Source organism: Ceratotherium simum, unplaced genomic scaffold (assembly GCF_057802395.1).
Source record: "Ceratotherium simum simum isolate JZ-2026a unplaced genomic scaffold, ASM5780239v1 HiC_scaffold_43, whole genome shotgun sequence".
NCBI lineage: Eukaryota > Metazoa > Chordata > Mammalia > Perissodactyla > Rhinocerotidae > Ceratotherium > Ceratotherium simum.
This window is the reverse complement of record NW_028261259.1, coordinates 5,645,618-5,666,550: the sequence shown is the minus strand read 5'-3', so window position 1 is coordinate 5,666,550 and position 20,933 is coordinate 5,645,618. Positions and strand designations below refer to the sequence as shown.

The following is a 20,933-nucleotide window of genomic DNA, read 5'->3' as shown; positions in this document are numbered from 1 at the left end:
GACTACGAGGCTGCTCATCATCTCTTGGCCTTCATAAGGTGGAGACCCCAGGGCTCAGCTCTTGGTGTGCATCTCGTTCCTGCCTAAACTCACTCCCCTGGTGATTTCACCAGTCTTGTGACTTTAAATACCATCTCCGAGCTGATGGTTCCTGAATGGCTCCCTCCCTGAAACCCCAGACTCAAACACCCTCCTCCCTTCTTGTCCTCTCCACCACTGTTGTCCATCTCAAGTTCAACGTGCCCCCAGTAAAGCTCCAGTGAAGCAAGAAAGACTCCCCCTCCACACCTGCCCTTCCTGCACCTTTCTCCATCCTGGTTAGCAGCAACTCCAACCTTCTGCTTGCTCAGCCAAAAATGCTGGACTCATCCTTGACTCCCATCTTCTCTCTCCTCACATCTAATGCATCAGAAACTGCTGTTGGTTCCATCTTCAAAACACACACAGAATCTGAACCTCCTCCTCGCCTCCACTGCCACCACCTGGTACAGGCCACCGTCAACTGCTGCCTGGGTTGTTGTAGGCGCCTCCTTCCCGGCCCCTCTGCTTTTGCCCCGGCAGAGGAATGTTGCTCCATACTTTGGTGACTGAAAGAGGGGCAGGGGAGGGGCCTTGACCAGAAGGCTGGGGCCTCTGACACTGGACTAGTCATGGGCTTCTCCACCCATGACACTGTCTGCTGTTGACTGCAGCCTTGGGCACATGAAGGCCCATCACCCAGGACACCCTCTGGGGCTCCTAAACCACAGATTGTGACACACTGACACTGGAGAACAGAGGAAGTTGGCAGAGTGCCTGTGAGTCCCTGGGCGGTTCCCCATTCTGGCAGGTGGGCTCACGTGAGTGCCCAGGGCCCTTCCTCGAACCCCATCTGTGTCAATGACAGCACAGCACCCACAGCATCCCACCAAGTGCCCACTGGGCCTCAGCAGTGACCTCCTCAGATTGCTCCGGGGGCCCTGCTTGCAGGTGGGGCAAGCTGGGGGACACCCAACACTCACCACTTGGGATCCTAACCTGAACATGAGCTTTTACCATCTGGGGGTCAGCAAACTCCCGCTGGGGAGCATCCTCAGCCCTGGCTTGTCTACTGGCGGGGGCACCAAGAAGCTGGGCTAACCCAGACAGCTCCTCCATTTTAGCCCTAGCGTCGTCCAGGCTGTTGGTTCGATGTGCTCGTGAAAAGTGGACCAGGAGCTCGTGCAGTGTCAGAATGTGCCTGGGAATCTGCAGCAGGGAGAGGTAGGGGGAGAGGAACAGAGGCAAAGATGGGAAAGGAGAGAGACAGTGATGAAGCAAGTCAGAGAGAGAGCAGCAACGTAGAGAGGGAGAGAGAGAGAGACAAAGCAGACGGAGAATGGTTCTCTCAGCTCCGAGCACTCCCACGAGCAGGGCTGAGGACGGACACGCACAGCACTTCTGATCTCAGACTCTAACGTGGAGCCTCTTCCAGGGTCTTGTCTGGGGCAAGAGCCCAGAGCTTGAGGCTCTAAGCCGACAGGAGGAAGGGCCTGGATGTGGGCATAGGACCCGGAGCTCCCCCTCACCTTCCCACACTGCCTGCTCTGCGGAGCTGGACAGTCTGTGGTCCGCTGTGTCAGGGGCTGGCTCTAACCCCATTCTCCACGCAGCCCAGAGCTGGGGCTTGTTAGGGCCTGAGCCTTCCCGGCCATGGGCCCCTGGTGCCCCAGGTGTGGTTTCCTCTCAGCTAGGGCCCTCACTGCCATGGTCCCCGAGTGGGATCCCCAGGCATGTGCCCTCAAGGACATGGTTCAGACTTTTAGAACAGACCCGCTTTCTAGCTATTAATCTCCATTTCCGTCTCTCTGAAATAAGGCCATCTGTCTCCTTGGGCTGTCAGAAGGATGATGTGAGATCATGCCCACAGAGTGCCCAGCACAGCAGGTATTCAATATGCATGCTCTCTCCCCCTTCATGACCACAGGCTCCACCTGAGCATCCTGGGTGCCAGGCCTTCTTCCTACGTCTGGCCAGAGGCCCGGCATTCCCTTCTCCCTGAGAGGTGGGGGCAGCCTGTCTCTAGCTTATTTTCTGTCCCCACAGGATAATGAACAATGAAGTAAACGAGACAGAGAGCATCCAGGAAAACATAGCCATGATCCTCAAAGGCTGTGAGACCCTCCTGGACACCAGCCAGAATTTTGTGAGATGAGGCATGAAACCCAGGCTCCCCCCAATCTCAAGGTAGGCCCCAGCAGTGGTGGCATTCGGGGACACCACCAGTTGGTTTGGCTGCCATGTGCCAAAACCTGTCAGCGTGATTGTGGAGTATTTCAGGGCTGCTGGAGGAATGTGACAGCTGTATATGGATGTCAGTATCTGCACACATGGAGACAGATATTACTGTTTTTCACAATTCCTTTCTCTCCAGATGTACACATGATTCTTCCCAGATGCCCTTGATGTGTCTGTGGATGTCATAGTAAACACTGACATGTCCTTTTAGAGAGATAGAAGTGCAGATGAGGACAGATACTAATTGGCCCCCTGAATCACAAGCATGTTCAGAATCCGTGGGGAAGTCGTGTGGGTCAGTCCCTCTGTCCCAAGCTCATCATCCTTGGTCCCTTGTGGGAGGCCGGGATCACAGAGGTTCTCATGGGTAGGAAGTTTGATTCACCCTAAGCCTCCACTTGCCTTGGGAGCTGTGTTTGAGAGGCACAGCCCTGTGAGCGGGCAGGTAGAGGCTGTGACTGAGGGGACTGACTTCCAACTCGGAGACGTTAGAGCCGCCAGGATTCTGAGGGCCACCTCTTCAGAGTCCACTTGTTGTGGGAAGCTCAGCTTCTGCTTACATGCCCCCGAGGTGGCCTCCACCACTGACGGGCCTCCTGAGTTCCTTCTATCCAGCCCTGGGCCTCTCTGAGCAGATGAAAAGCTCACCAGAACCTCCTGCAGCCTGTGCAGCTGCCTTTGGCCCCTGCTGCCCTTGGCAAGGGTATTGTTGACTTGGAGTTCTGTCCTGAGGCCCTTTGTGTGGCCCCTTGTGCCCTTTCTCTAGGCTGACCCTGTGACCTGTGGAGATCAGAGCCAGCCTCCCTGTGTCCTGGCTCCCCCTGGGCTGCATTGGGTCCAAGCTGGAAGTGGGTCAAAGAATGACCTCTCCTTGGGTGGGCAGTGTCACCACGGTCCAGGAGTCTGCTCCACTGCCTGAACCTAAGTATTTCCTCCCCCCTTAGGGGCTAGACTGAACGTGGAGACCAGATAAGGCCCAGCAAGGTTCCCGGCAGTGATGGACATGGGCAGGAGGCAGAGTGGTGGCCCAGAGCATGCCTGGGAAGATGGAGCATCAGGGAGGGCTTCCTGAGGAGGCGTCACTGGAGTCGAGTCTTGAAGGGTAAGTAGGAGTGCACAGGGTGGATGGGCTGAAGGAAGGGCCTTCCAGGACAAGGAGCAGCACTCAGGAGACACAAGTAACTTGCCCTGGAACTAGATTGAGAGCAGAGAGGGGAGACGATGATAAGGAGGGAGAAGTGCTGGAGCAGCCTGCTGGCAGGCCTTGAAGGCCTGAATCCCGAGGACAGTGAGGAGCTGCTGAAGTAAGTGGGGAGAGGAGGCCTGCAGCACGTCTTAGGGGAACAGGGACTGCAAATGGGTTCATCACAGTCCCCTGCTCTGCCCGGGAGTGGCTTCGGAGTGCACCTTGTTGAGGACTGGGGGCTCTCTTGGCTCTGCAGCCAAGCATGTCATGACTGATGAGTGATGTCTGCTGCGGCTGTGTGTGGCAGCAGGTCCCCTGTGTCTCTTGCTCAGCCCTCTGGGCCAGAGCGAGCTCTACACTTGTCCAGCCTCCTGCCTCCTCCAGACCCAGCCCTAAAGAGGTACAGCCTTTTAGATACAGGATACAACCTTCCTTAGAGAGGGAGTACAAACAATACCCTAGTTGGCCTAAATTCAGCCACCAATTAAGAAAGCCTTCAGGTTCGACAATATACTTAATTTCAGTCACAGAAACTAACTCCTAATCTAATACTGCATTAATCTATCAATTCATAGAAGTAGTACTGTCACTATGAGGACTAAGAGTTGTTTCTCCTTGCATAATCTTATATCAGAACACATAATCACCAAAAGTTAACAATAAAATAAATTCAACCCAATAATTATTTATTATATTAATTGTTAACCCAACACAGGTAGGCATTCAAGGAAAGCTTTAAAAAGTAAAAGAAACTCGGCAAACACAGCCCACACCTGTTTACCTAAAGCATCTCCTCTGGCATTTCTGGTGTTACAGGCACTGCTTGCCCAGTGACACGGTGTAAAAGCCGTGGTGACCAGACCTTGCAAAGGCAACATCATCATTTGTTGTCTAAATGAGAACTTGTATGAAGGGCCACTCGAGGGTTTTACTCTCTCTTACATTTAAACAGTGAAATTGACCTTTGTCTGAAGAGGAGGGAATGACAAAATAAGACGAGAAGAATCTATGGAGCTTCAATTAATTAAAAAAAACAAAGATAAGCCAAATCAAGGGATAACAAAACTTAAATGGACTAACAATTTTGGTTGGGTTGACCTCAGAGAAGAAAATAACCTCTGAGTGATTAAAATCTAGACCAGCTAGTCAAAATATTTTATCACTTATTGATCCAAAATATTGATCAACAGAACAAGTTACCCTCGGGATAACAGCACACTCCTATTCTAGAGTCCATATCCACAATAGGGTGTATAACCGATGTTAGATCAGGAAATCCCAGTGGTGTAGCCGCCGTTACCGGCTCATTTGTTCAACGATTCAAGCCCTACGTGATCTGAGTTAGGACAAGAGTAATCCAGTCGTTTTCTACCTATTCCGTATTTCTCCCAGTATGAAAGGGCAAGAGAAACAAGGCATACTTTACAAAACCACATTCAAACTAATAGATGATATAATCTTAATCTAATATATATATGTATATAGGCCTGCCTATAAACGGGGTTTGTTAGGGTTGTTGATTAATTGCATAAACATAAACCTTTATAGCCAGAGGTTCAATTTTTCTCCCTAACAGCATGTTCATAATCAATCTTCTTTTATTAATTGTCCCCAATCTACTTTCCATAGCATTGTTTACACTGATTGAATGACATGTATTAGGTTATATATGACTCCGTAAAGGACCACACACCACTGGCCCCATGATATGTGGAGAGACCAGTATTTACGTCAGTGTCACAAGGCCATCAGCTGGAGTTCACATTGGAAAACGTACCCGGAAAGACACCCTACAAAGGACCCACTAGCACACAACTGGATAAGTCATGTGGACTTTTGTCAATGACTTAGTATTTAAAATGGTAGGATAAGGATGCAGGATTCTAAAATGTTCATGGAAATGCTGAAGGGACAATTCAGAAACAAGGAATAATCGACAAGGTAAACCAACTCCAATAGATTTATAATTGCTTACATGTACACAGTAAGAGTTTTTGCTGAATAATTAAGTATTCGTGTATTTGTCTTGATGAAAACATGAAACTTTATGATGAATAAAAATGGGCCATTTTCCTGTATTAGTACATTACTACTCAGCATTTAGACAATTTCTATAGTTAATGGAGTTATAAACATAATTAAAAAGGCATGCATCCATCAGAAAATAGCTATGAATTAATCTGGAAATTGTAGGGCCAAAAATAATGTTTTCAATGTCCTGTGTTAGAAAATGTATATACGTAACAAGGATGAGAGAAAACTCTGATTCAAGGAGATTAAAATGTGATCTAATCTTAAAAGAGTAAAAAGGGGGTTAGTCCTGGGAGACTGGGGATAGGCAGTAAAATTTCACAGAATTCTGAGACTGGAAATGGACCATTCCCTATTTGCAATTTTATATTGTCATTGCCAAGGGAATTTTGCCACCAAGAACAGAGAAATGGTGGAGAAAGAGGACATAGAGGGATATTGCAGACATGGGAAGGGTTCCATTTTCAGGACTCCTTAGAGCAGCCGGGTGTCCATATTCTAGATCATGTAACCACAAGGAATTTCCCCTGGCAGATGCCTTCTGTAGCTCTTCCCTTCCAATTTCCACTCATTGCTCTTGGTGAGATCATCCTAAATGAGAACAGACTGGGAGAAAAACAGAGCTGCCTGGAGGAAAACCCATCTTATAAATTGACCCTGCGCGGGAGCTGGCTGGGCAGAGGACAGGAGCTGCACGAAGGCTACCAGCCCCTCTTCCGTCCAGGGACTTTCCTCTATTTCCCAAAGCACTGGCTGTACCTGAGGTTCATTGAAGGCTAATGGGATGAGGTGTGAGAGTAAGGCGTCGATAAAGCACTTGATGCAACGTTTTCATGCGTATCAATATGTACATAACTACGGAGAAGGTCACTAACGTCTTTATGAACCTTGAGGGAAATTTGACTCACACCAAATTAGGAATCATTGGCAATAATGTGTCATGTGGAAGAAGGATCATCTATCTAGATGAACTTATTCACACACTCAGTGTCCTAGTCAGTATGGGATGCTGTAACAAAAATATCATAGACAGGGTACTTTATTTATATTTTTGCTGAGGAAGATTCACCATGAGCTAACATCCGTGCCAGTCTTCCTCTATTTTGTATATGGGTCACCACCACAGCATGGCTGCTGATGAGTGGTGTATGTCTGTGTCCAGGAACCGAACCCAGGCTACCAGAGAGGAGCTCACTGAACTTAACCACTAGGTGGTGGGGCAGGCCCCTAGACTGGGCACTTTTGGGTTTTTTTTTGTGTGTGTGTGTGTGTGTGTGTGTGTGTGAGGAAGATCAGCCCTGAGCTAAGATCTTATGCCAATCCTCCTCATTTTTGCTGAAGAAGATTGGCCCTGGGTTAACATCTGTGCCCATCTTCCTCTACTTTTTATATGGGACGCTGCCACAGCATGGCTTGACAAGCGGTGTGTTAGTTTGCACCCGGAATCCGACCCTGCAAACCCTCAGGCCACCGAAGTGGAGCACACACACTTAGCCACTGTGCCACTGGGCTGTCCTTAGACTGGGCACTTTTAACAACAGAAATTCATTCCTTACAGTTCTGAAGACTGGGATGTTCAAGATCCAGGTTCCAGCTGATTTGTTTTTGGTGAGAGCTGTCTTCCTGTTTTGCAGAAGGACAGCTTGTTGCTCTACCCTCATCTGGCAGAGAGAGTTTTGGCCTTCCATCTCCTTATAAGGGCACTAATCCCATCATGGAGGCTTCACACTCATGGCCTCACCTAACCTAATTAACTCCCAAAGACCCCACTTTCAAACACCATCGCGTCAGGGATTAGGATTTTAACGTATGAAATTGGGTTACATAGACATTCAGTCCATAGTATTCATGAAACCAACAATTAACAAATATTTATAGTAGTCATACAGCCCCAACTGAAGAATGTTCTGGAGATCAGGTGGCAAATGATACAATGTCCTTCCCTTCACAGAGTCTTCTAGTGGAGGCAATAAAATTTAACAGGGAAACAAAGCTTGTGATATTAAAAAGCTAACATAGATCAATTATGACCGATTATACTTACTATTGTCTTCTGCTAACACAAGTCTGATTACCACAGTCCAGATTACGCAAATTCCCCCGGTTGAGGGTATGTCTGGCAATCTCACCTAAAAAGGCTTTTCCCTTTTTGAAATTTTATTTCATCTAGTCCTGTTTCTTCCACATCCCTTTGGTGTTTTCAAACATACTGTATTTATTAAATCAATGTTTAATTGTTGCTCTGTCTTTACATCTGACTGGAAGCAGAAGTTACTGGACTTTGCTGGAACCAAATTTCATTTCATTTTTCCTCCTCTTTCTACTCAGACTCTCTTCTCTCACTGTTGAAACAGCAAATGCCTTAGGGGAGAAGCTGCATGGAGCTGGTGCTCACAATCTTGTGCTTCCCTCATCTCAGAGATTATAGACCCCCAAGTCCTGCTTGCACGGGATGTTCTCTGACCCTTCAAGCAGCTGTTCTGTGTGCTTTGTCAGCTTTTATAGCTGCCCAAGGAAAGCTACTCAATAAAAGTGGAACTGACAGTAATTTTATCCTGAAATGTTTTAAATGTTTTAAACCAATGAATATTTGTCATTTTTCAAGGAGTATAATTTTATAAGAAACATTTAAATAGGAATTTTAACAGCAATAATGGCTGTTCTTTGGCCAGAATTCCATGTCACTCATTGTCTGGAATTATATCTAAGCTTTGATGAACTCTCCTCAGTGCCTTTTAAAATATCACTGTCCTTTACATTTCAATATCTTGTGATGGGTTTGTAACAGTCACCTCCTTTGTACCATTTCAGATCCTCTTGGCTCCTCATACCCTTGAGTCATATGTCATTTAGCAACCAGCTTTGCAGGTATCATATTTGCTTTATGCAAGTGCCTCCTGTCTGCTCCCCACATGTTCTCCCTGTTCCCTCTGCCTCTCCCTCTCGCCCCGGGTTGTCCATGTTGATGCTGAGGTGTGAAAACCCCCCTGATCAAGCCCAGATGTGCACGGCCACATTCCTTGTTGTGTGGATGTGTGTGTGTTCAGCAATTCTGTATGGTCACAGGGTTCATGGCTATTATAGCATCTATGTGAAGGTGTGTTTTGTTGATGTCTGTGTGTGTCTAGAGAGTTCAAGTCACTGTGGGCTCTGAGACAGTGAGTGGTCTGTATGTGTGTGAGTTTGTGTGTATGTTCTGATTATCAGTGTGCATTTTCAGGTGCAGTTTACAGTCTGAATGCTGCTGGTCATTTGCAAATAGTGTGTGTGTGTGTGGTGTGTGTGTTGTCAGCATTTCCAAGCGTTCAGAGGATGTTTGTAATTGTGGGAATGTTTGGAATAAGTATGTTGTTAGGGATCAGCATGGGTACCAACATTGTTTGCTTGTTTATGTCAACACTCTACACCCCTGAAGAAACACTGAGTCCAGACAGACACAGGCTCCATCAGGCCCACAGAGATCATACTCAGCTGTTTCCTCCTCATCACAGAAATACGAATGGGTAGCCAAGGACCACTAGATATTTGAGGAATTCCTCTAGCATGAAAGATGGAGCAAGAAACACATACACTGAAGTGAGGGACTAAAGGAGCAGCAAGGAAATCCAGAGATCATAGTGAAACTTCAATTACATCTCTAGTAACATCTTCAAAACAATTAGAGATGGGCCAGACCCATGGCCTAGTGGTTAAATTCAGAGAACTCCACTTCAGCGGCCCAGGTTCAGTTCCTGGGCATGGACCTACAACACTCATCAGTTGGCTAGGCTGTGGTGGCAACCCACATACAAAATAGAGGAAGGTTGGCACAGAGGTTAGCTCAGGGTGAATCTTCCTTTGAAAAAGAAGAAGATTGGCAACAGATATTAGCTCAGGGTGAATCCTCTTCAGCAAAGAAAAAGAAAAAGAAGATAAAACATCCATTAAGTATATATATATGTATTGATGTTACCGCACAATATTGAGGTTCTTTTGCCCAATCTACGTTTAAAAAGGTAATTATTCTGGCATTAGCTTTTAGGGAAAGAATTGTAGCTTTATTTTGTGAGATTGATCTGCAAGGAGACAGAGGGCACGTGTCTGTCTCAGATCTGTCTCCCTGATCCAGGGCTTGGCTTACAATTTATGGGATGAAGGGCAGGGTGGTCTGATGTGTGGAGGTAGATGATTGGAAGTAAGGAGAAGTGAGGTAATTGATGATCTGTGCAAGGAAAGTCAAGCTTCATGGTTCTTCATCAGATGTGTGTTCACAAATTGGCAATGTTACCATGATCTGAGGATGGAGCTTTTAGCTCGATGTCAAAAAGGTCACTTATCAAGCATTTGTGCAGGCCTGGTTGATGGCTTGGTGGTCTCAACTCGCCTGAACTAGACGAGGGGTGTCATTTCCTGAAAGATAATGCAGAACTACTCTGTTGATAAGATGGGGTCAGCTGAACTGGTCCTGGAAGGCCCATGGTTGTGTTGGTATATGCATACATATGCATATGCATGAGATTATCAGGATGTTTGTTAAATGTAGAATATACACAAAGCCAGAATCTAGTTAAAATGATCAGAACAGATTTTAATCAGTAATATACCACTGCAGTAGGGAAGAGGGAACAGGGCTGAACTCAATTTGATTTGTACAGAGGTGACTGGGCATTTGAAAGGGAGAATGAGGGAACAGGCAGAGGGGTGAGCAGGGGCTCAGTAGAGTCAGGGAGGCAAAAGCTACAGAGTGTTGGTCAGTGCAGTGTGATCTGGCCAGTTTTGTCTGTTAGTTGGAAATGATCAAAGTTTAACTTCTCTCCTCTCACAGAGTCTGGGAGACAGACACCCTCTCCTCCTCTCAAGGAATGGCTCTCAGGACCTTGAGAAATGCAGTTATAGGAGACACATACACAACTCAAAAAGACAGAGGAAAGATTCACAGTTGTAAGCACTTTTGGGTAAATGCTCTAAGAAAGGGATGTCAGTCCCAATGATCGAATGTTGGCCAGAACAAACAGTCAATCCTTTTGGCTACCTTGAGCTTTCTCAGGCAGGCACTATAAGGGTGCAGGGGTCATCGTAGGGATGTGGATTTGAGCTGTTAGAAACTATGTCAGTGTTTAAGTCTTTAATGTGTGTGTGTGGTGTGAAACCATTTGTGCTGAGAGGCTGTAGTTATTATAGGCCAAGATCAAGGCCTAGTGAAGAAGAGGGCTCAAAGGAGCCTGGCTTGAGTTTGGTCAAGTAAAGGAAACTATATATATGAATAATATATGTATTTTTTTCAGTAACACAAATCATTATATTGAATAATATAATACATTGAGTTAAATGATATAAATATATTTAATGAATATATATTGAATGTGTATAAATATGTGTATATATATTTGAATTAAAAAATATAAATATATATATGATTTAAAGGAATATTCAGACATAATAACAAAAATTTCCAGATTGATAAAATTCTTCTACTCTAGCTTCAGGCAGCTGAATACATCTCAAGCAGAATTAAAAAAATAAACCTAGAGTCAGATCCATCCAGGGAAACTAAAGAACACCAAATACAAAAGAAGATATTCAAAGCCCTGCAGAGGGACAGAACACTTATAGAGACTTACATTTAGACCCATGATACGTTTCTTAACAATGGAAGGCAAGAGAGAGTTGGATTAATTCTTCAGGGTACAGAGAGAAGATAACTTTCAGTGTATACCCAATCAAACCATATCTCAAGAACTGGGGTGAATTAAAGATATTTTTATGCAAACATTTACTAAGAGTATTACCACCAACAAATGCTCATTAAGGAACATCGAAGAAATGTACTTTAAGGGGGCCAGCCACCTGGTGTAGTGGTTTAACTTCACCACACACCTCTTTGGTTGCCTGGGTTCATGGGTTTGGATCTCAGGTGTGGACCTACAGCACTCATCAGCCATGCCGTGGTGGTGACCCACATGCAAAAAAGAGGAAGATAGGAAAAGATGTTAGCCCAGGGCTAATCTTCCTCAAGGAAAAATTTAAAAAGTGAAAAAGAATGTACTTTAAGAAGAAATGCTAAGATGTAAAAATGGATCGTGAGGATAAAAAAGGGTAAACGTCTGAATAAATCATTGAAAGCATGACTTTACCAAACAATAATAATATTGACAGGGTATAACTGGTGGAGTTAAAAACTAATGACAAGGGAACTTCTGGTTTAGAGGAGACTAGGACAGGAAAACACTCTTGCTGCAAAACTGGACAAAGCCAGATAAATTATAAATATATTTTTAGAGCATCAGAGAACTTCAGAAGCAACCAACTAAAATTCCAGAAAGAACAAAACTCTTTTATATGAGCAGGGATTTTTATCTTTCTTCCCCCTGCAGGCATTTTCTGATTCTGGGTGCTTGCCGAGGATCTGGCTTGCTCAGTCAGAGCCTCGGCTAGGGAAAAGAGAAACTAACCAAACTTCTAGTTTGGTGTGGCAGAGGAAAACTGACGGCTCTCAGACACACAACTGTTCTTCCTCACAGCACCTGTGTTAAGTTTTGGTGCCACACAGGAATCTGGGGAAATAGCCCAAAAGCTTCCACAAAACAAAGAGAAACCTCCAGAAGTGGTGGAAGTGGCCTAAGTCAAACATACTGCTAGTGTGACCTTCCGGGAATTTGCCGTATTGTGAACAATGTAAGGTAGGAGGCTGGAGAGCTATGCTGAGATGTCTGACGGGCGTAGCTAGGTTTTCTGTGGGCTCCCAAACCTGAGGAGACAGAGATTTACCAGACTTAGGACCAGATCCCTGTGCGGGGGAGGGGAGCACCGCAAACAGGAACAGGGGAAAGTGGAAGGCCTGGGTTTACTAAAACTGAGACCCAGACCCAACTCTGATCAAGGTCTGATTGGACTCAGGTGCTCCAACTTCACTCTGTTTCCCACTGAAGGAAGATAAGGTCATGTGAAACCTCTCGAGTTATGTTACACAGACGTTACAAAGACACTCGTGGGAGGCTGGAGAAGGCAAGCCACAGACTGGGAGAAGACCTTTGCAAATCACATATCTGACAGGACTATAAAGAACTCTCAAAACTCGGCAATAAGAAAATCCCAGTTTAAAATGGTCACAGATTTGGACACTTCACCAAAGAAGATACACAGATGGCAAATAAGCACATGAAAAGATACTTAAGGTCGTTAATCATGAGAAAAAGGCACATAAAAACCACATTGAGATCCTGCTATGTACATACTGGAATGACTAGAATTAAAGAGGTTGACCATACCAAGTGTTAATGAGGATGGAAAGTAACTGGAACACTCCTACATTGCTGGTGGGAACACAAAGTGCTTCAGCCTCTTTGGAAAACAGTTTTAAAGTGGAGTTTGTTATGCTGCTGTAACAAATTAGCACAAATTTCATGGCTTAAATCAACTCAGATTTATTGTTTTACAGTTCTGTAGGTTAGCAGTCTGACACGGGTCTGTTTGTGCTATAATCAAGGTGTTGGCAGAGCTAGGTTCTTTTTGGGGGACTTTAAAGCTTAATCCATTTCCTAGCCTTTTCAAGCTTCTAGAGACCACCACATTCCTTAGCCTATGGCCCCCCTCCTACACCCTCAAAACCAAGAACACGACATCTCTCTGGCCCTGCTTCCCTTGTTCTATCTTTTTCTCTACTGCTTCTCTTTCCCTTTTAAGGGCCTTTGTGATGCACTGGGCCCACCTGGATAATCCAGGATAACCTCCCTATTTTAAAGTCAGTTGATCAGCAACCTTAATTCCATCTGCAAATTTAATTCACCTTTGCCAAGTAAACTAATGTATTCCCAGGTTCAGGGATTAGGACATATTTGTGGGCCATGACTTTGCTACCACAAAGAGTTTTTAAAATAAAGTTAAACATGCACATACCATATGACCCAGCAATTCCACTTCTATGTGCTTACCCAGGAGAAGAAGACATGTTCATACAAAAACTTGTTTGCCTTCTCAAATCATAAAGATTTACAGCAGCTTTATTCATAGTCAAAAAAGACAAAACCGAAAATAACTCACATGTCCTTCAACTGATGGATGGATAAACTGTGGTAAATTCATACAATGGATACTACATTCAGCAATAAAACAGAAGGAACTGCTGATACAGTCAACAACATGGAGAACATTCAAATAAATGTATCATGCTAAATGAAAGAAACCAGAATCAAAAGGCCAAATACTGTAGGATTCCATTTATATGATATTCCAGAAAAGACAAACCATAGAGAAAGACAACAGATCATTAGCCACCAGATGTTAAGTTTGGGGGAAGAGTTGACTACAAAAGAGCAGCTCAAGGGAGTTCTGGGTGCTGGAACTGTTCTGTATCTCAATTTTGGGAGTTGCACAGCTCTATGCGTTTGTCAAAACAGTTGTACAAAGAGGAAAACAAATTCTTCATTTCTCACCCATCAGAATGGCAAAATTTTAAAAATCTGACAATGCCAATCTGACAATTCCCAGGGCAAGGATGACTCAAACACTGTTGGAGGGAATGGAAATTGTTAAAACTTCAGAGGATGATTTGGGTGCAACTCGTCAAGATGTAGATGCACATCAGCCTCTGGCCCAACAATCCAATCACAGGCAGGTGTCCATTCTAGGGAGTCCACACGTGTGTTCGAGGAGACACACAGAGGGATAGTCATTAAACATGGCAGGGGAATAAATTAATTGTGGTTAGTAGTTATTTAAAAAAGAAAGGAAAGAAATGCATATGGGAAATAATTGACCCTGCTGGCTACGTATATGATATGAGAAGGTAACTCATTGGTTTGTCTACTTAATAGTATGTAACACAGAGAGCACTGTACTAGGAATCTGGAGACAAGCATCTGAGCATTTAGTTCCAACTCTGCCACTAAAGTATCAGTCTGACTTTGGACGACTTAACTCAAGAAACCTCACTTTCCATTTCCTGGAAATTGAAGAGGTTAGGCTCTAAACCACTAAAATTATTTCCAACTCAACAATTCTATGATTCAATAAGTCAACAATCAAAAATTATATTCCAAAGTACCTATGTTGAGAAACTGTTTTTCCCAGACACCCTGAAATCAGAAAGTATCAGAGAAATAAGACATCTTAATATATTGATACATAAAATGGTCCAAATGTCTTGGAATGTCTATGACCAGGTTTTTAATCAAGATCATAACACAGAAAGAGTGTAAAAGCAACTAAACCTGCCATATCGACTTGGGTCACCCTCAGGTAAAATTTATATATCCTCTCCCATTTTAACATTCCAAAAGAAGTTCCCCATACCAATGAGTCCATCTTGTCAAGTTCAGGTCTGTCTAGCCAAAAGTCATTCATGTATATGGTAAGATTTACTTGATTTTTTTAACAAAGATAAATCGATGAATGGTTTTTTGTATTTTTGCCTGTTTCATCTATAAAGAGCTTACATTATAATTTAATAGCTTCAGCCTGCTACAATAATTTAAAGAGCCTTTTGAACGCCATGTCCAAGAGGATCTAGTAAAAAAATCAGTAGTTCAGAATCCAAAAAAGCTCATTTAAAAGTTTCATTACCGCCAATACTTACACTGCAAAGACACCAATAACCAACATGTCATTTCTTCCTACTGCAGAATTTAATAGGTTATTAACTTCTGGTATCATCCAAAAGCATAATTAGGATGTTATCATTAAAATGTATTTTTAATAAGAAATATTAAAACTAATGATTAAACTGTTAAACTAAATGATTAACTAAATATGAAAACTAACGACAACTAACGATCTTGTCTTTCCCTATGGTTTATCTTTTCTAGAATATTATATAAATGAAATCCTACCGCATTTGATCTTTTGACCTTTCCCCTTGTCAGTCAAATCAAAATTTCAAACTTCTTGTCCTATGGGCTTTCCAAATCTAAATTCTTACAATTCTAAATGAGTACGGGGACAAAACAGACACTACATACAACTTCCAAAATCCTCCTCTTTATCCGATTTTAGTTTTAACACCAACTGCCAAGAAAATCTTTTCAACTGAAACCAAAATTCCATACACATTATGTCAGTCATCAATTGATCAGTCATCAGTCTATGTTAACAGAAGGTGAGTTAGTATTAGGAAGCTACACAATTTGCACCAAAGATTGTTTAAATCTCCTTTCATTAAATGCAGTTTACAACAATTCACAGACTTCAAAGTTCACCTTGCAAATATACAGTCAATTATCAGAAACCATGAATGCGATCAGGCTTTTCTATAAAGGTGGTCCCAAGGACGTAGGAACCGTTCATTTGTTTAATGAAGGCCATGAGGAGCCCAATAGCCTGAGTGGAGTCAGGCAGAGGAGCGCTGACCACAGGCCCTCTTCCGAAGGAAAGCTTTCACCCAGAGATGTCTCGACCTGGCCTAGACGGGGTCCCGGGTGGCGCGAACTCAAGGGCGGGCGCACAGGGCAGGCGACTCCCTGCCGCCCCCTGCACCTCGGATGGGTGGGCAGGAGGCCCCGCCAAGGTGAGGCCCCGCTGAGGTGGGGCCCCGCCAAGGCACAGGGAAAGGCTGGCCAAGCGGCGCTCTTCCGCTCCTCCAAGGGACAGAGGTTGGGCTCCCCCACCTGGAGCAGCCAGCCAGCAGCCTCAGCCCCCGGTCCCGTCCGCCGCCCCAGACACTGCGCTCCCGCCATATGCGGCGGAGATCTCCATGCCGAGCCCGCTGCCCACCGCCTACCTCGGCGCCGCTCCTGCCCAGTGCTCCTCCACACTGCAGAAAGGAGAGCTCCCAGAGCTGAAAATCCTGGAGGAAGGATTCAGAAACTGCCCAAGCCCCCCCACACAAACTCCAGTGGCCACCACTTCCGCATCAGGGACTCCGCCCCCATTGCATGCGCCCCAGGGCTCTCCAGCTCGCCGGCCCCTCTGCCACTCAGAGCACTGGTCCTGCGCTTGCGCAGGACTCTGAGGATACAATAGGAACCCTTGGGGGGGCACTGGGAGGGGTGTCAGGGATTGGGGACCGAGGTGTCCATGAGATGGAGAGCAGGAGTGCGCTGACGCTGTGCAGCCCTTGACTGTGCTCTCCCTGGATGACCTTCAGCTCCTGGAGAAGTTCTGCCTTCCCTTGAGGTGGCTTCTCCTGTCCTGAGAAGCCCATTACACGATCTAACATCTGTTTATAAAAGAACGATGACTTCCTTAACACCCAATGTGTTTTGTCTCCAGAAGAATTCTCTGCTTCCCCAGAAGATGAGACAGGGAGCAGCTGGTACCTGGTTCTGACCAAGGAAGGAAGGATGCTGAGGGCACAGCTGACTCCCCTCCACTGACTCCTTCCCCTGATCCATGGCGCTGATGGGGCAACAGCGCTGGGGACTCCTGCAGGTGACAACGCTCAAGTGTTTGCCCATGGTGTTACATTTCTTATGGTTTAGTGGTTAAAACAGGGGGCTAGCTGTCAGTTTTTCAGACGATTTCATTTGCAGAAATGTTTTTGGACAAAGAAGTTTGTTTTCTTCATCTCTGATTTTTAAAATCAATAACAATAATTAAAATACTTATTTTCTTAATCTCATTGGCATGCAAAAACAAAAAAGTCACTTGGATTTCACCAAATTCGCCACATTTTCATTAAAACTTTGAAAGTATTGCTGATTGAGTTAAAGAAAGCATTTGGGAAGAACAATTACCTTCAGATAGTATGTTCCCAGATAAATGTACAAACACAGTGTTATGAGCCGTTTGAGGGGCCTGGCAAATCCAGTTTGAGTTTTACAATGGATCGTCCAAAGTACAGATTAAATTAGTAATTTTCTGAGGAGTTTTCGAGTAAATGTTCATGTCGCCTTCATCAAATAGATCTGGTGATTTAAATGAAGGTTGAGCTAAAGATAAAAGTTTTCAAGAGACTGAGACATATTAGGTAAATGTACTTAAAAAGGGTGCAAGTTAAAGTAAATCTGCCATTATCCTCTTTAAAACAGAGTAACATTATTGTCAAGGTATAAGAAGGAATAGTTATGTTTTATAAAAACAATTCTTCACTTCTAAAGGACCTAACGTGACATTCTAGAAGTCTCCATAGTCTTTCACTCATCATTGAATTGTTCAATTAATACTTTAAAGACTAATGAATCTGAGGTCAAAATATTCAAGTTCATTGTTTAATTGTTTTTCATTGTTGCAAAGTACATGGGTATGAACTGTGGCTGAAATCCATGGTCTTGAAGAAGAAAAATATACAGAACTTATTTATCAATCTCACAGTGTGTCCTGACTTAATCCTACACATGTGCCAAGAATAAAGCCTCAAGGAATTCCATTATGTTATTAGAAATGACATCTTTCATTCATAATGAATATTCTCTAATTAATTCTCTAGCTAGTAATTATGTTCCTGATGCAAATAGGCAAGTAAAAGAATCCATGCCTGATTAAATTGGGTTCATAACATATATACATGGGAGACACATGAGAAATGGAGTCTCTCAAAAGAATGAGAGAGATGCTCCTCTTAAATACTATCTTCAGAATAGACAAAGGAGGATGTTGGGGGTGGGGTTTGGGATGTGAGTGTGGCAGAAGACAATTCTCATGGAGAGGGACATGTAAATATTTGTCTGAACCAACCCCCTTGCACTGGGTTCTGGTCCTGAAGGGACAGCAGGGCAGTGACCAGGAACAGGCCTCCCAGTGGTGGTGCCTTCCCAGGGGTAGCATGGGGATGCTGGGGGAAGGGGGATGGTGTGTGACAAGGCACCAGCGGTGGAGGCAACAATGCAGAGGTCAGGGATCTCTCTAGCTCTCTCACTCTCTGTCTCTCTCTCTCTCAGGGACATGAGAAGAGGAAGTTGGCACAGCCTGCGCCCCTCGCATACCTCTCTCATGGGCCCTTCTTTCTCTGGCCACTATGGGAGCCCTGCGGCCTTGGGTTTAACCCATGAGGCCAAGGGCATATGCACAGCCACTGGGCCTAGGGGGGGCCTTGGGGGTCCTCAGTGAAGGCCCCACCTGCCCACGAGGCCTTGACATGGTGACACCACCTGAAAATAAAGCAAACACATATAAGCATATGTAGTTTCAAAAGGAAAAGCACACAACTAAAAGAATTGATATCATTAAATACACTATTCTATTTGTTTATGTGTCAAATTACTGATAGGAAATAGCCCGGAGTAGTGATAGTAGAATTGATCAATTTCATAGAGAATTCTTTTAACGGTTGTTCATATCTTGTGTTTTACATCATTGGTTAGGGTAATATTTTCATCTTTTCCTTTCCTAGTGTCTCCATTAATCAGCCTTGAAGTGGAACTGAGTACATGTTTTTCAGAAGCGGCATCATTCTCTACTCAGCCAGAGCATTGGGCCTGACAATAGCTGTATCCAGCAGAAAACTGCACACTCTAGGAGATGTCATGTGGAGATGTGCCTGGCTGGACTAACAGTCACGTGGATATGATTTTTAAAAAAATCTCTCAGAGCTTTCCTAAAATCAAATAATATTCTTCAGTTGCTTTAGTAGACGAGACATTAGTTAGTGTCTTTTTAAATTCCACAGAAGCTTTTTTTATGTTACTAAAGAGACTAAACATTATGTCTTTTTTCTTGTTACCAAAATGGACTTAGTATTAAAAACAAGAAACCTACAAGAAAGGAAACACTCATATGGAATAGAAATTGTGGGTCGCAATTGCTACTTTTTTATATAAAATCATGTTTTAATTATTTACAACTTCTCTCAACTGTGCTTTTGAAAATAACTTAGTATTAGAAATTACCAGTAAGAAGAGGGTGTGCTCCCTTGAGTGTGGTCCAGTAGAAGTCAGGTGACTCAGACCTGAGTTCTAGGCCCAGGTCTGTTTCTGGTTAGTGTGTGACAACGTACTTAGGCTCTCTGGAATGTAGTATTCCTTACTGTAAAATTAAAGAATTTGATGATTTTTGAGAACTTTTCCAAATATTAAATGACTTCTCTTTTATATTTTATAATTTTATTTATTTATTTTCCCCCCAAAGCTCTAGTAGATAGCTGTATGTCATAGCTGCACATCCTTGATGTATGTGGGACATGGACTCAGCGTGGCCGGAGAAGTGGTGCGTCAGTGTGTGCTCGAGATCCGAACCCCGGGCTGCCAGCAGCGGAGCGCACGCAGTTAACCACTAAGCCACAGGGCCAGGCCTTACTTCTCTTTTAAAAAACAGAAAGATCCTTCTCAAACTTATACATTATCAAAAATTTTTTCTGAACTTTCACTTACCAAGAACAACTGATGTCCCTTCAATTATATTGATTGAAAATAAAGATCATAAAAGTATAAATTTGGTAATCTAATAAATGAATTAGCATAAAAATGAGCCAGGAAAAAATTTATGATCAATCAAGATATTACACTAGGAGAATGTTACAGTACATAAAGTTATGACACTAAAATAGTATCTTTTTGTTGTTTGTAAGTTTATATTGTTACTCATATATCACTATTAATCCTATTATGTTTTACAAGTAATAAAATGTCTTGAAAGGAGAGAACAATAAAGCAGCAGCTTTGCATTACACACGAAAGTTGTGTTTCCCCTGGAGGGAAAATGAGGATACAACATTGATCAAATACTTTTGTAATCCACTGGTGCCTTTCAAAAATATAGCTATTATTGTAAGAGAAAAGATATTCTTTTTTTTATAATTTTATTTATTTATTTATTTTTCCCGCAAAGCCCCACTAGATAGTTGTATGTCATAGTTGCACATCCTTCTAGTTGCTGTATTTGGGACGAGGTATCAGCATGGCCGGAGAACCAGCATGTCAGTGCATGCCTGGGATCCAAACCTGGGCCGCCAGCAGCAGAGTGCACACACTTAACCACTAAGCCACGGGGCCAGCCCAAGAGTAAAGATATTCTCAAGAATAGTGCCACAAAACAGGTTTTCCCAGCTACTTTTTGTCAGAGCTGAGACAGACATTAGGCTGGCGCACTTGAAGAGGCATGGTGGACTCAGCTGAGGGTGATTTAATTACTGTGCGATGATTAGTCAATAGCGAATAAGACGGAGAAAGACTAAAAAGAGGTAAAGGGAAATAAAGTTGGAAATAATTGAGAAAAATAGTGCCTTCAAAATATCCTCTCATTATTTTTATGGCTTTTTTTTTTTTTGAGGCATGACTAGAATAGTATGTTAGATTTTTATAAACCCTTTTCTCCTGGGCTTATATTACTGAGTTCTTCATTATTTATGACAATGCCAAAGAAAACCTGGACAAAAGTATTCTGTACTATCAACAAGCACAAAACATGTACAACATTGCTCTACATATTAAGAGTCCAGCTGTAATAGTCAAGACATATATTCATGTGTGTAAAATTATAATGATTTTCTTATTTTCTCCGGCTGTGAACCATGTTAAAATATATAGTAATAAGCAGAAAACTTGAAGAACTAGGTGATTTAAAACACCTGTTGTTACAGCTAGGCCATTCAAGGGTGAAATTAATTTCAATT

At 43.6% G+C, this 20,933-nt stretch overlaps 1 long non-coding RNA gene across 5 annotated transcripts in view; it reads left to right on the top strand.

Annotated features, from left to right (window-relative positions):
- Positions 1–19,990, top strand: part of LOC147911472 (uncharacterized) — a 52,713-nt gene extending 32,723 nt beyond the window's left edge. For 2 of the 5 annotated variants that reach the window (XR_015550839.1, XR_015550838.1), the window contains exons 2-5: positions 2,065–2,205; positions 3,201–3,358; positions 16,658–16,816; positions 18,717–19,990. This is a non-coding gene — a long non-coding RNA (uncharacterized LOC147911472). Of the gene's footprint in view, positions 1–2,064; positions 2,206–3,200; positions 3,359–16,471; positions 16,562–16,657; positions 16,817–18,716 lie in introns of those variants that run through there. The other 3 variants (XR_015550837.1, XR_015550840.1, XR_015550841.1) reach the window with 2 other exon arrangements.
- Positions 19,991–20,933: the final 943 nt, after the last annotated feature.